Consider the following 11,351-nt stretch of genomic DNA (forward strand, 5'->3'; position numbering starts at 1 on the left):
TGCCCCCACGGCGCTCACAGTCTAGGTCTGGTGCCTCGTTGGCAAAGCAAGGAATTCTGAGATTCCCTCCCTGTGCCAGCTGCATGGAGAGCTGGACCTCAGCACAACCTTGTTTCCCTTAAGTTAATGTATGTTTTGAGGGAATTCATGAAACAATCAGGTCCCTAAAGTTAAATACAAAGAAGTTGGGATTTGGCCAGGGCAGCCAGAACCAAAGTCCAAAACACAACGTCTTTGAGGAACTCTTGTTCCAACACCCACCCCTTAGGCTGAGCTGCATTTTATTTCAGCTCACTTAGGATCACACTTTATTTCACGAGGGTTCTAATAGGTATCTTTAAGATAATTTTCATGTTAAAAAAAATACTAGCAATGAAAATGAATGAAAGTCTGCTACAGGCGAAAACATGGATGAATCTCGCAATCAAAGAAACAAGACACAAAAGAGTACATACATACAGGATGGTTCCATGTATACAAAGTTTCAAAGCAGGCAGCAATAAGCTATTTTGGTGGGAAAATTATGAAGAAGGACAAGGAAATGGTTATCACAAAAGTCAAGATAGGGGTAACTTCTTGGAAGGAAGGGTTAGGATAACGGGGGCACAAAGTAGACTTTTGGGGAGCTGGTAATACTCCATTTCTTGACCTGGGTAGTGGTTGCAAAGATATTTGCTTTATAATTTACTCATCAGATTGCATCTGCGTCCTATGCACTTTTCTAAATGTAATAGCTCACAATAAAAATCATATTCAAGGAAAAGGAAGAAAAGGAATATGCAGCCTACTTTTTATCATTTTTGAAACTGAATTCTTCTGTTTGGGTATCTATACCCTGCCTGAATTTTCTATAACTGCTTGTATCAACACTGATTCTCTCATGCGGCTGCAACAGAGTCCAGTTCTGACTCAGCTTTATAGATACAGGGAAGGTGAAGAGCTTGGGCAGGTTCTGCAGCGTTACTAATTCACTGTATGACCTTGGGCAAAACCTTCCCTCTCTGGGCCTCAGTTTCCTCTACTGCACAAGAAAGGGTTAGAGGAGATGATTCCCCAGGCCTGTAGTTACGTGACAGGTGCCTTGTATGTGTATATTGGGTGAAGTTTTCTCTGTTCTAGAAACTCCTTTCCATCTCCCACAGGACCGACCCCGGGAGCCCAGCAAATCCTGCCATGATGTAACACTGCAGAGGACGTGAACATTCCAAAAGCAAGGCCATCAAACACCCAAGGTAGCTGTCTGAAACTACCACAAAGGCTGTTCCTGGGGGGTGGGCACCCCACATCCCCACTCCCCACCTCCCAGAATCCACACAGAGAATCAGAGCTCTGTCAGTTCTCAGATTCCTCCCTTCTGCCGAGGCAAGAACTGTCTTTGGACCTGGTGTCCCTCGGGGACGTGAACACTGCTAAAATCCCATTGATTAATCGGGTCCCACCCTTGGATCAATGGCTGGCATTAGGCAAGCTTAGCGCAGTTTTATTAGTCTGGCTGCCCTCTTGCAGATGTTATAGATGAAGAAATAAAATGAGGAGGAGAGGGAAAAAGGACAAAATCATTAGTCTGAAAGGAGCAAAAGAGCATCTTTTCTATTTTGTATTCAGATTTAGAGCTGTGCTGGGAGCACACACAACAATCCATTTTTATGCTGTTTCCAGAAGTTCAGCTCAGCCTCCTGATTTCCCATTTTGCCTGATATCTAAGTTCCCAGGAGCATTTGGTGGATAGCAACCGACAGCCCAGCCTCTGAAACCATTTTCCAGGACCCCAAAAACACCTGAGGTCCATTCATTCGTTCATCCATTTCTCACGAGGGCTTTTGCGTGATATAGGGAAACAGGCCTAACTATTCACCAGATAATCCATCTTGAAAGTGTCACATTTGCTCTGAAGGGACTGGCCCTTCCTCAGGACTTGAAGAGAAACCTGCTATATACACACAGTCCCCACCTTTCCAAAGCTTTGGTTCCAGTGGAGGAATCCCGTGGCCTCTGCTAGCTGAAGCTCTCCAGAGAGGCGCTTTGAATTAAGACCAGAAATGCTTTTAAAAGACTTTGGTCCCTGGCCTTCTAATGATGACCTCTTCCTTAATTTTGTGATGGCTTCATCTGCCTCCTTCAATCATCTAGGTAGCTATAAAAAGCTAAACACCTCCTACTAACCCCATTAGGATGAAAGTGGAGGATTTTACTATTCATTTTTAATAGGAAGAAGCTCAAACTCCCCCAGGAAGTGTAAAAGGTAGGGTTTTGATGTATGTAATATGGAGAGGTTGCAACAAAGCAGAACCCCCCTAACCCCCGAGAATGGGAAAGCCTTGTCGAAAGACAAACTGGAAAGACTGGGGTGACCAGCGTCTGCACAAAAGTGGACGATCTCAGGCAGCCCGGACCGACTCAAGGCGCCTGAGCTCCAAGGCGCCAACTGATTTCAGAACCTGCTTGGGAATCCAGGAAAAACTCAAATCCCCTATAATGTCGTCTCCTGATAATTGTCTGTTAAACATTTGCAACTCACACACGAAGGTAACTAAATGGAATGGCTCCCTCCAGGACTGTGCCGTTCATAACAGTAATAAAGCCCCTGCCACAGATAGCGGCATTATCCAAACGCCATTAACATCAATATTCGTATCAAATGCCATCTGGCAAAGGAGCCTGCAAACCTAAGCCCCTCCTACTCTGGGACTTCACAGCCTGGTAGGGAGAGGAGAGTCACAGCCTGGCTTCCTCAGCCTAATACTTAGGGCAGGAGAGGCCAGGCGAGCAGGCTGGGCCCAGGAGGGTAGTAAGGTATACAGGGAAATGGACAGGGAGGGTGAAAAACATCCACGTCTAATTTATTCACTGTCACTGACTTTTCTTCAAGTCTTAATTATGAAGATACAACTAACTGCTCCTTCACATTGTCATAATAGGAAACTGATTGAGTATTTATATAAACCTCAAAGGAATCGCTGTTTTGAAGAGAAACAGAACTTAACCTCCCGCCAGTCCTCGGGGCTGTCTTGCAGACAGCATCACACACAGAACCCTATACTTAAGTTGAGAGAGCTTTCTGTGGAGAGTAATTACGTGACCCTAGAGCACCCGTTCTTCCTGGAGAGAGAGGCTGGGTGCTTGGGGCACAGCTCAGCTCCTCCTCTGGGCTGGATCCTGCTTCCCCAGCCACTCCATCGATGTCAGCCCGGGAGCCTTCTGAGAACCGGAGGTTACACAGCCATGAGGCTCAGCATCCCTGAGCTTAAGCGTGTGAAAAGGAAGAAGGAAGGAGCCTTGTAGGTCTGGGCTTGACAAAGTGATGTGGGGCGCAGGCAGAAAGAAATACAGGAGCAGGCTTCAAGGACATCCTAAGAAACCGGGCCGGACCTCATCTTTTCCTCTCCATTTTAGCTGTTATGATTATAAATATTGATAAATGAATAAATGAATACCTGCTGCATAGGATTATGGGGAGATTCGAATCAAGTCGTAGTAATGATGATGATAATATAATAATAATAAGAGCTACCATTTACTGAGTTTAAATATGTGCCACATACAAGGCTGAGTGCTTCACATCTTTTCTCATTTAATCCTGACCACAGCCATGTGAGGTTTAAAAGTATTGATCTGCATTTTATACGAGATGAGACGGAGGCTCAGAGAAGTTAGGTAAGCTACCTAAGTTTATCCAAGCTAAGTAAACTAGTAAGTGGGAAAGCTGGAGTTTGAACCCAAATCTACCCAACTCTAGTGCCCAAGCTCTTGACCACTATTCTGTCCTGCTCCCAAGAGCATTTTGTAAGCTCTGATATACTGAGCACAAGATTTTGAATTAGAAGGCCAGGGTTCTCATCCTGGCTCCACTGCTTCCTGGCTGTGTGAGCTTGGGTGAGTCACTTTGCCTCTCTGGGCCTCAGTGTAGCTGTCTGCCTCACAGAGGGGCAGTGAGGAGATGAGGGTGGAGACTGACCTCTCTTCCCCAAGGGTAAAGCACTGCGCAGATGAGAAGAACAGGAGCTCCGCTGCTAGGAACAGCGTGGCCCAGCAGAAAACAGCTGGGAAGCAACAGTAGCCTTTGCGAAGAGGAGCAGCTTTAGGGAAACACCAGGGAAAAAAGTCTCTGTTTGAGCCGAGGGTCTGGGGCAGCCAAAATGCAGAACCACCATTTCCAGCCACTGTGGGCTCTCTAGAGAGCAACGAAGGGCCAGGGAGCGGCTGCTTGGGCTACAGGCTAAGGACAGTCCTTTGGCCCCACACAAGCAGGAACCTGGACAACGGTGTAGCATCTGGACAAGCAGCTGCAGCATACTGAGACATGACTGAGACCTGACTTTCACACTGAGACGTGACTGGCTGGTTAAGAACGGCTCTGACTTGTACTGTCTGGATGAAAGTAAAGAATATCGTATAAGGCAGGAAACCCTTCTCTACTTTAAATCCTTTCAGGAAAGATACAGAACTCAATCAATTCAAAAAACGAAACAAAGAGAATGAGCTTCCCAGCATTGGAAGCGACCATGCACAGCCCACCAGGGATGCCCCAGGAACGAGTTTCTACATTGAGAAGGAGGGCTTCATGCCTAGACCCTCAGTTCCCTTACAGATCTTTGTAATCACCCCGCACAAAGCCTTCTTTCAGGAGACAGGGACAGACTTGAGAGGAGATGCAGCTATTTTCTGGGAGAATCTAAGTCGTTAACTCCAGTGCAGGACTGTTCACACACTGTGTGTCTCCTATGATAAAGTCCAATCATTCCACACCCCGTCTCGCTCCCTGTATGCCTCTTGGGGCTGGTGTGGTGGACACTTGCTGAGAGCTGGAATGGGGTAGGTTTGGAGGCCAGGACTGAGCTGGGATTCCCTGGCCTGGGAAAGCAGAAGACAGCACTGCTACAGGGGAGCCAAGTCAGAATGCAGCTCAGTCCAGAGCAAGGAGACAAGTCCGGCGAGGCAGGTCAGGATCCAATGGGAAATCTGCAAACTGCATCAAATGCCAGCCAGAATTTACAAGTCGCCTTTACGACCAATGAGGACACGATTCATGGCTTGGTCAGGCCTGGTCATAAAAGACCTGGGTAGGGTGGGTTCTTGGAGTGAACAGGAGCAGCCCCTGCCACCAAGTCCCCAGATGCCAACACCCTGCCCTCGACCGCCCGCAGTACCCTCTGAAAGCCTTGGGCATATGTTCTCTGACGCCAGCCTACTAATAGCACAACCGAGGGAACTTTTTCTACTTCTCCCTAATACATTCAGGCAGAAGAATCATTAATACTTCACAAGGAATGAAAAATCAAAGGAGGAAGACAATTTTTTACTGTATTTTTTAAACATTTGAGTAAGAAAAGTCAGATGTCAAAAAAAATCCCCATTTACATCTTTTAAAATATGAGCAATTAATATTTTCCATGGAGGTTCATGCTCCCTCTCTTCATTCTGTTTGCAGGGTATTGTTAAGCCATGCTTTGTAATTTGTTGCATGTTTAAATATTCAGTCTGTATTTCATTTGGCTACACATTTAATTCAGCCAACATGTTCATTTTAAGATCAATACTGTCATAACTATGTTGAAAAATTAAATTATTGTAACTTTATTTACATTTCTTAAAAGTACTGTGAAAATTATTCTTAACCAGGACCTAATCAATGTTAGAGTCTAAAAATATGCCACTCTGCATGAAGCTATAAAAAGATTAATGTACATTTTTTTACAAGAAATTAGTAGCTTAATGAAGTGGATAAAAACGCTGTCACAATTTTTATTGGATCTAAATTGCATAGTAGTGGAGGTACAGTAAGTGCCTTCTACATAATGACATAATGAGTCATGACTGGTGCTGGAAGGCTAATTTGCCCTTAACTGACACAAAACCAGGGAATTAACATCCCAGTTGCTCTACGCCAATAGCAGATGCATTATTTCATTGCACAGCAGGGTTTTTAACTAAACTCTTAACTGTAGAAATATTGATCTATTCTTCTGTGAAATGATGAAATTGGAATTTTTTAAAAGGACGTCTTAAATTATGGCTGCGGCAGTGACATTTGCTTTCACAGTACCGTGCCTGCCGACAGAGCAGATGCAACAAGAGAAGTTTGGTGAGGCTCATACCTGTTTGAGAGTCTTTACTCAGAGGAGAGGGGAAGGTGGATTCTGTGTGAGAGCAAATGCTGCCATTTGAGAAAATGACAGACTGTCTGTAGGTGCCCAAGTTCCGGAGTGAATGTGCTTGAATATGTCCTAGCCCATAATTTGGTTTACTTTAAAGATTATGTAGTGCCTGCAAGTTGTTTGAGGATAAAACATCACCAAAACAGTGAGATTTAACTTAAGTCTGAAATAAAAATTTAGTGGTAAAGGGTAGAATGGGTAGTAGTTGAAGGAGCTAGAGACCCTTATAAGAGACGAGCATGAAGTTAGAGACATTGTACTGTCCTAGTTTCCATCTTGTCATTCATTCATTCATTCATTCATCCTATATTTATTGGACACCTACCAAGTGTCGGAGATGGATAAATATAGTCACCACCCTATGGTGGCTAACTATTGCTGCTGTCAGATAGTGCAATGCAAGATTTAACCAAGTTTAATTTAATGCAAGTTTAACCAAGTGGATCAAAATTCATCTTTCTGTGAAATTTTCACAAGAAACCTGGTACTAACTACAGATACTTTGAGCTACTACAACCCAGGAATTGAGAAGAAAAAAGAACCGTATACTAACAAATACACATCTGACACCTCTTGTGTGTCTCTGACATATCAAAAAAAAAAAAGAAAGAAAGAAAGAAGTGGCAAAATCAGAATTCTTTGTGCTTGAGGAGCTGGGACACCAAACCTATTTAACTCAATTCAACAAGCCTATATATCAAGTCCCATGACCTAAGCCTAGGCACATGAAGTACCTAGATATAGTTAGATCAGCCTATAGGCCAGTGGTTCTCAACAACACTACCCCTGACATTAAGTCACACGGGCACAGCCTTACTGCACTGGCTTGGGATGGACCTGGTATCGTTATTATTTAAAATCACCCCAGGTGGTTCTAGAGTGCAACTAGGATTGAGAACCACTGCTGTAAATGCATACAACATAACAACAGGAACTGCACAGACCATGCTCCGAGAATTAGAGGACTTGATGACCAGGAGTTGAAAGGAAGAGGATGACAGATGGGCCAGGTGAGGATGCACAAAAAAGGGGCAGTTTGACACAGAATGAAACTGCAGGCAATCAACTTGGTTCCTCTACTCGGAGTCTAGGAGCACGCTCTTTTGCATGTTAAAAACCAATAAACCTCTCCTCCTCACCTTCCCTTTAATTTTTATAGAATTCTTTAAAATGCATATATGTTGTAATGCAGGGACTCAGCTCCCGCTCCCCGCACAAGAACGTAGGATATGGTGAGGCCAAAAAGGAACAACGGAGCCATCGATAGGGGAGCCATACCACTATATTCTCGATGGCGGCTGGTTGAGACACAGGAAGTAGGATCAACACGATCTGCAATCCACAATCCGCTTGCTTAACCGCACTTGCTAGCCGCATTCCGCGCTTGCTAGCATAGCTACGCCAGTTATATTAGTGGCTAATGGCTAACTGGTTACACCTGATGGCCAACTAGTTCTAGCTGATGGCCATCTGATCACAGCTGATGGCCATCTACTACCCAAGCCAGCAACTTTCCAAGTGAGGCTGAGAGCCTGGAAACTGCTCTCTGGGACTCTGTCCCTACATATGTATACCATGTTTCGCCGAAAATAAGACCTAGCGGGACAATCAGCTCCAATGCCTCTTTTGGAGCAAAAATTAATATAAGACCCGATCTATATTATATTATATTATATTATATTATATTATATTATATTATATTATTATTATATTATATTATATAAGATCGAGTCTTATATAAGACCTGGACTTACATTATAGTAAAATAAGACCGGGTCTTATATTGATTTTTTGCTCCAAAAGAGGCATTAGAACTGATTGTCCGGCTTGGTCTTATTTTCGGGGAAACACGGTATTGTTAAATATAAAAAAGATACACATTCACTGTAGAAAAATTGGAAATCACTGTGAAAAAGGCATTTTTAAAAAGTAAGAGACTTTTCAAATCTGTTATTTTAAAGAGGTACAAGAATCAATCAGTTTAAAAACATCCTAAAATTGGTTGCTAAAGCATGTATGAAAGATTCTTGTACTCTCATCAACATGGAGTATCATCCACTGAAGAAAATACCCATTTGATAAAGAGAATGGGAAGCCCATTGTTATTTTAATTTGCATTTCTTCTATTACTTATGAAGTTTTATGGACTTTCATGTTTTTGGCCCCTTCTACTTTGCATGTGATTGTCACACACAGGTATCTTCTCATTTTATTTTGGAACGTATTTCTTACTGATTTGTAAAACTGTATGAAGAATATTCACTTTTTCTATTACACATTAGCAAACGTTTTTCCTAGTTTCTCCTATTTTGTGTATAGTACATTTTTACATAGAGAAGCTTTTCATTTTTATGTTTAAAAAAGGACAATAAATAGAACTCTTTGTCAAATTGCCTTTCATATCTCTCCTCCCTACCCTTTTTGTGTGTTGACAAGTTCCTGGGACTTGGAGGCAGAAGATGGACACTCCTTAACAGGTGTGTGATTTAGGGCATGACACTCTGCTTCTCGGAGCCTTCGTTTTCCTCCACTTGCATCCGAACTTTCGTCAGAATGAAATTCAGTCACCACTATAATGGCAAGAACTTGGCTATCTTATTCACAGAGACTTGTACCTAGTAGGTACTCAATAAATATTTGTTGAATGAATGAATGAATGAATGAATGAATAAGTATGTGGCTTGGATTCTAGCCCAGAGAAGGTAGGCAGTGGATTTTGGTCACCCAACGGATTCAGCATGTCTGTTCCTAAGATGTCTTTCACAGATCAAAGATTGTATCTCCCAGTCCTGCTGTTTACATTTTCCCCATTATTTCCCAGCACAGCAATGTACTGGGTGTGCAGTGTGAGGCAGAGCCTGTTCTGAGCACAGACTCTGCCTAGGCCTCGTGATGGCCCCTTGCAGGATTTCATTATACACGAAGAATAATTAAGAGGAGATGAGATGGACCAGAATATGGGCCATGAGTCTTACTGAGAAGTGAGATCAAGAGGAAAGCAGGAGCAGGGAAGGCTTGTTAGAGGAGGGAGCAGCAAGGGAGTTGAAGGGTGGGGACACTTTGGACATACAGAGAAGAGGAAGCTGGCTGGCCAGATGGTAAGCCATGCTCTAGCCTTACTTTTATTCCTAAGACTATTGGCCTAATGTGCTACTTGATCACAAGACAAGCGCGTTTTATATTCATGATTTCCCTCACCCAGACTATTTTACTCGCTTATTGACACTTGTACCATATGCTAACGTATTGGTTTCGATAAAAAGCTCTCTTTTCAGTTTTTACATATACAAGAGGGGAGAATGGGAACCCCTAGGAAAGAATGTGAAATCCAGAATATCCAGCTAAGTCAAGTTTTTTTCAATTCTGTTCTAAATATGCCTCCTAAGATGTTTGTGTTCAGATTCACAACTGTTGCTTCACCTTTTCGAGTGCAGACCCCTGGGAAAATACAGAGAAAAGCCAGGTTCACCTGTCCAATTGGTAATTTTGCACACAAATTCAAGAGCTCTCAGAAGCCCTGTAACCCATCCATTGACTCCTATGGTCATACAGTGAACCTCTTGCATTAGAAGTTTGCCCTGAAGAATAGCCAGCAAACCCTAGAGTTCAAATTCTGTATTCATTATACTCTCCTTGGCCTGAAAAACATTATTTTAGCATTAAGCAACTGGCCACAAAAACTGGACCTTTCTGGTTCACTTCTTTCCAGAAGTTATTTCCTGTCTCTGTCCCTATCTGCCTAAGCTCCTAGCCAAGAATCATGACCCACGTTACGCATAGGTGTGTAAGTTAGGATAAAACCAGCTGTTATAATAAATAAAGCCCATAATCTCAAAGACGTCAGAGACACTTGCGCACTGCTTATGTAACAGTCTAGTGTGAGTGTTTCTACTCAGCAGATGAGCCTCCACCAAAGTGATCCAGGAAGCCAGGTTCCTTCCATGTCAACACTCTGCATTTGTAATAGTGTTGCTGTGTTCACCGACAGCAATTTGGTAGAGGGGGAAAGGATCATGCATGGAAGATCATGTATGACAGGGTTTTACAGGCTAGGCCTGGAAGTGGTATACATCACTTCCACTCACGCTCTACTGGCCAAAACTCAATCATATAACCATCCCTAATTGCAAGGGAAGCTGGAAATGTTATCCCTGTGCCAAAGAGGACGAGAAAACTTGTCTGGTGAACAGGACTTCTGCCTCTTCCACGATGGGTGTCTGTAGCTACTCTCAAAGAGCTCTGGAGCAAGCTGTTCAGAGTCCCCAGGTAGCCATTATCCTTCCTCCTTCTGTAGACACAGCCTCTAAGGAGCTCTGCTAGTACCAAGAAGACAGACCTTTGCTCTGGCATAAGACAGATGGGACTTCAAGTGCAAGCTCTGCCAATAATTAGCAATATGTCCTTGCAGGTTCCTTAGCCTCTCTGCCTCAGCTTTCTCATCTGTAAAATGGACCACAACAATAGCTCCAATCTCATGACACTGAGTGGATTATATGAGAAAGCATACAATCCTTCTCATACAATGAATAAAGCTCTTAGTACAATGGCTGGGAAGTTGTAAGCACTCAAGTATCATAACATTAATAATACTAATAATTATTATAACAAAAATAGTACTATTATTATTATAGGCTAGTCCAGATTTTGGAAATGAAGAGAATCTAAGAGACTAGCTGAGGCTCCTGTAAGAATTGAGATAAAATGTGGTAAGAATCTAGCCTGGGTTAAAATAAAAAAGAATACCAGTTAAACAACTACTTCTATAACCATTGTCTTGGATCTGAAAGGAATTGAGAATAATTTAGGGATTTAATACTACATTGGAAGACGAGAGTCAATGGTCTATAGAAGTATAAAGTGGCCCAGATCTCCAGGTTGAAGGTCTTTCAAACTCACCAATACTCCTAGGCAAAAATCAAGGTTTCTTATTTATTCTCATCCTTCAGGTCTCGGTGCTGCATTTCACGTATCACAGTCTACCTGGTTTTCTTCTCACTGCAAGGATCATTCTGACTTCTTTCCCACCTATCCACCTTCCACTGATTGACATGGCCTTCCTTCCCTAAATTCTGCCGCCACCCTCTCAGTGTGCTAGTTCCATCTTCAGCTCAGTCTTTTCCCCCACCATCCAGCCTCATCACTCTGTGTCCAGAGAGCATTTCCACTGAGATCCGCTGACCCCTGACACCTATGAGT

The sequence above is a fragment of the Rhinolophus ferrumequinum genome, chromosome 9 (assembly GCF_004115265.2).
Source record: "Rhinolophus ferrumequinum isolate MPI-CBG mRhiFer1 chromosome 9, mRhiFer1_v1.p, whole genome shotgun sequence".
In the NCBI taxonomy this organism is placed as follows: domain Eukaryota; kingdom Metazoa; phylum Chordata; class Mammalia; order Chiroptera; family Rhinolophidae; genus Rhinolophus; species Rhinolophus ferrumequinum.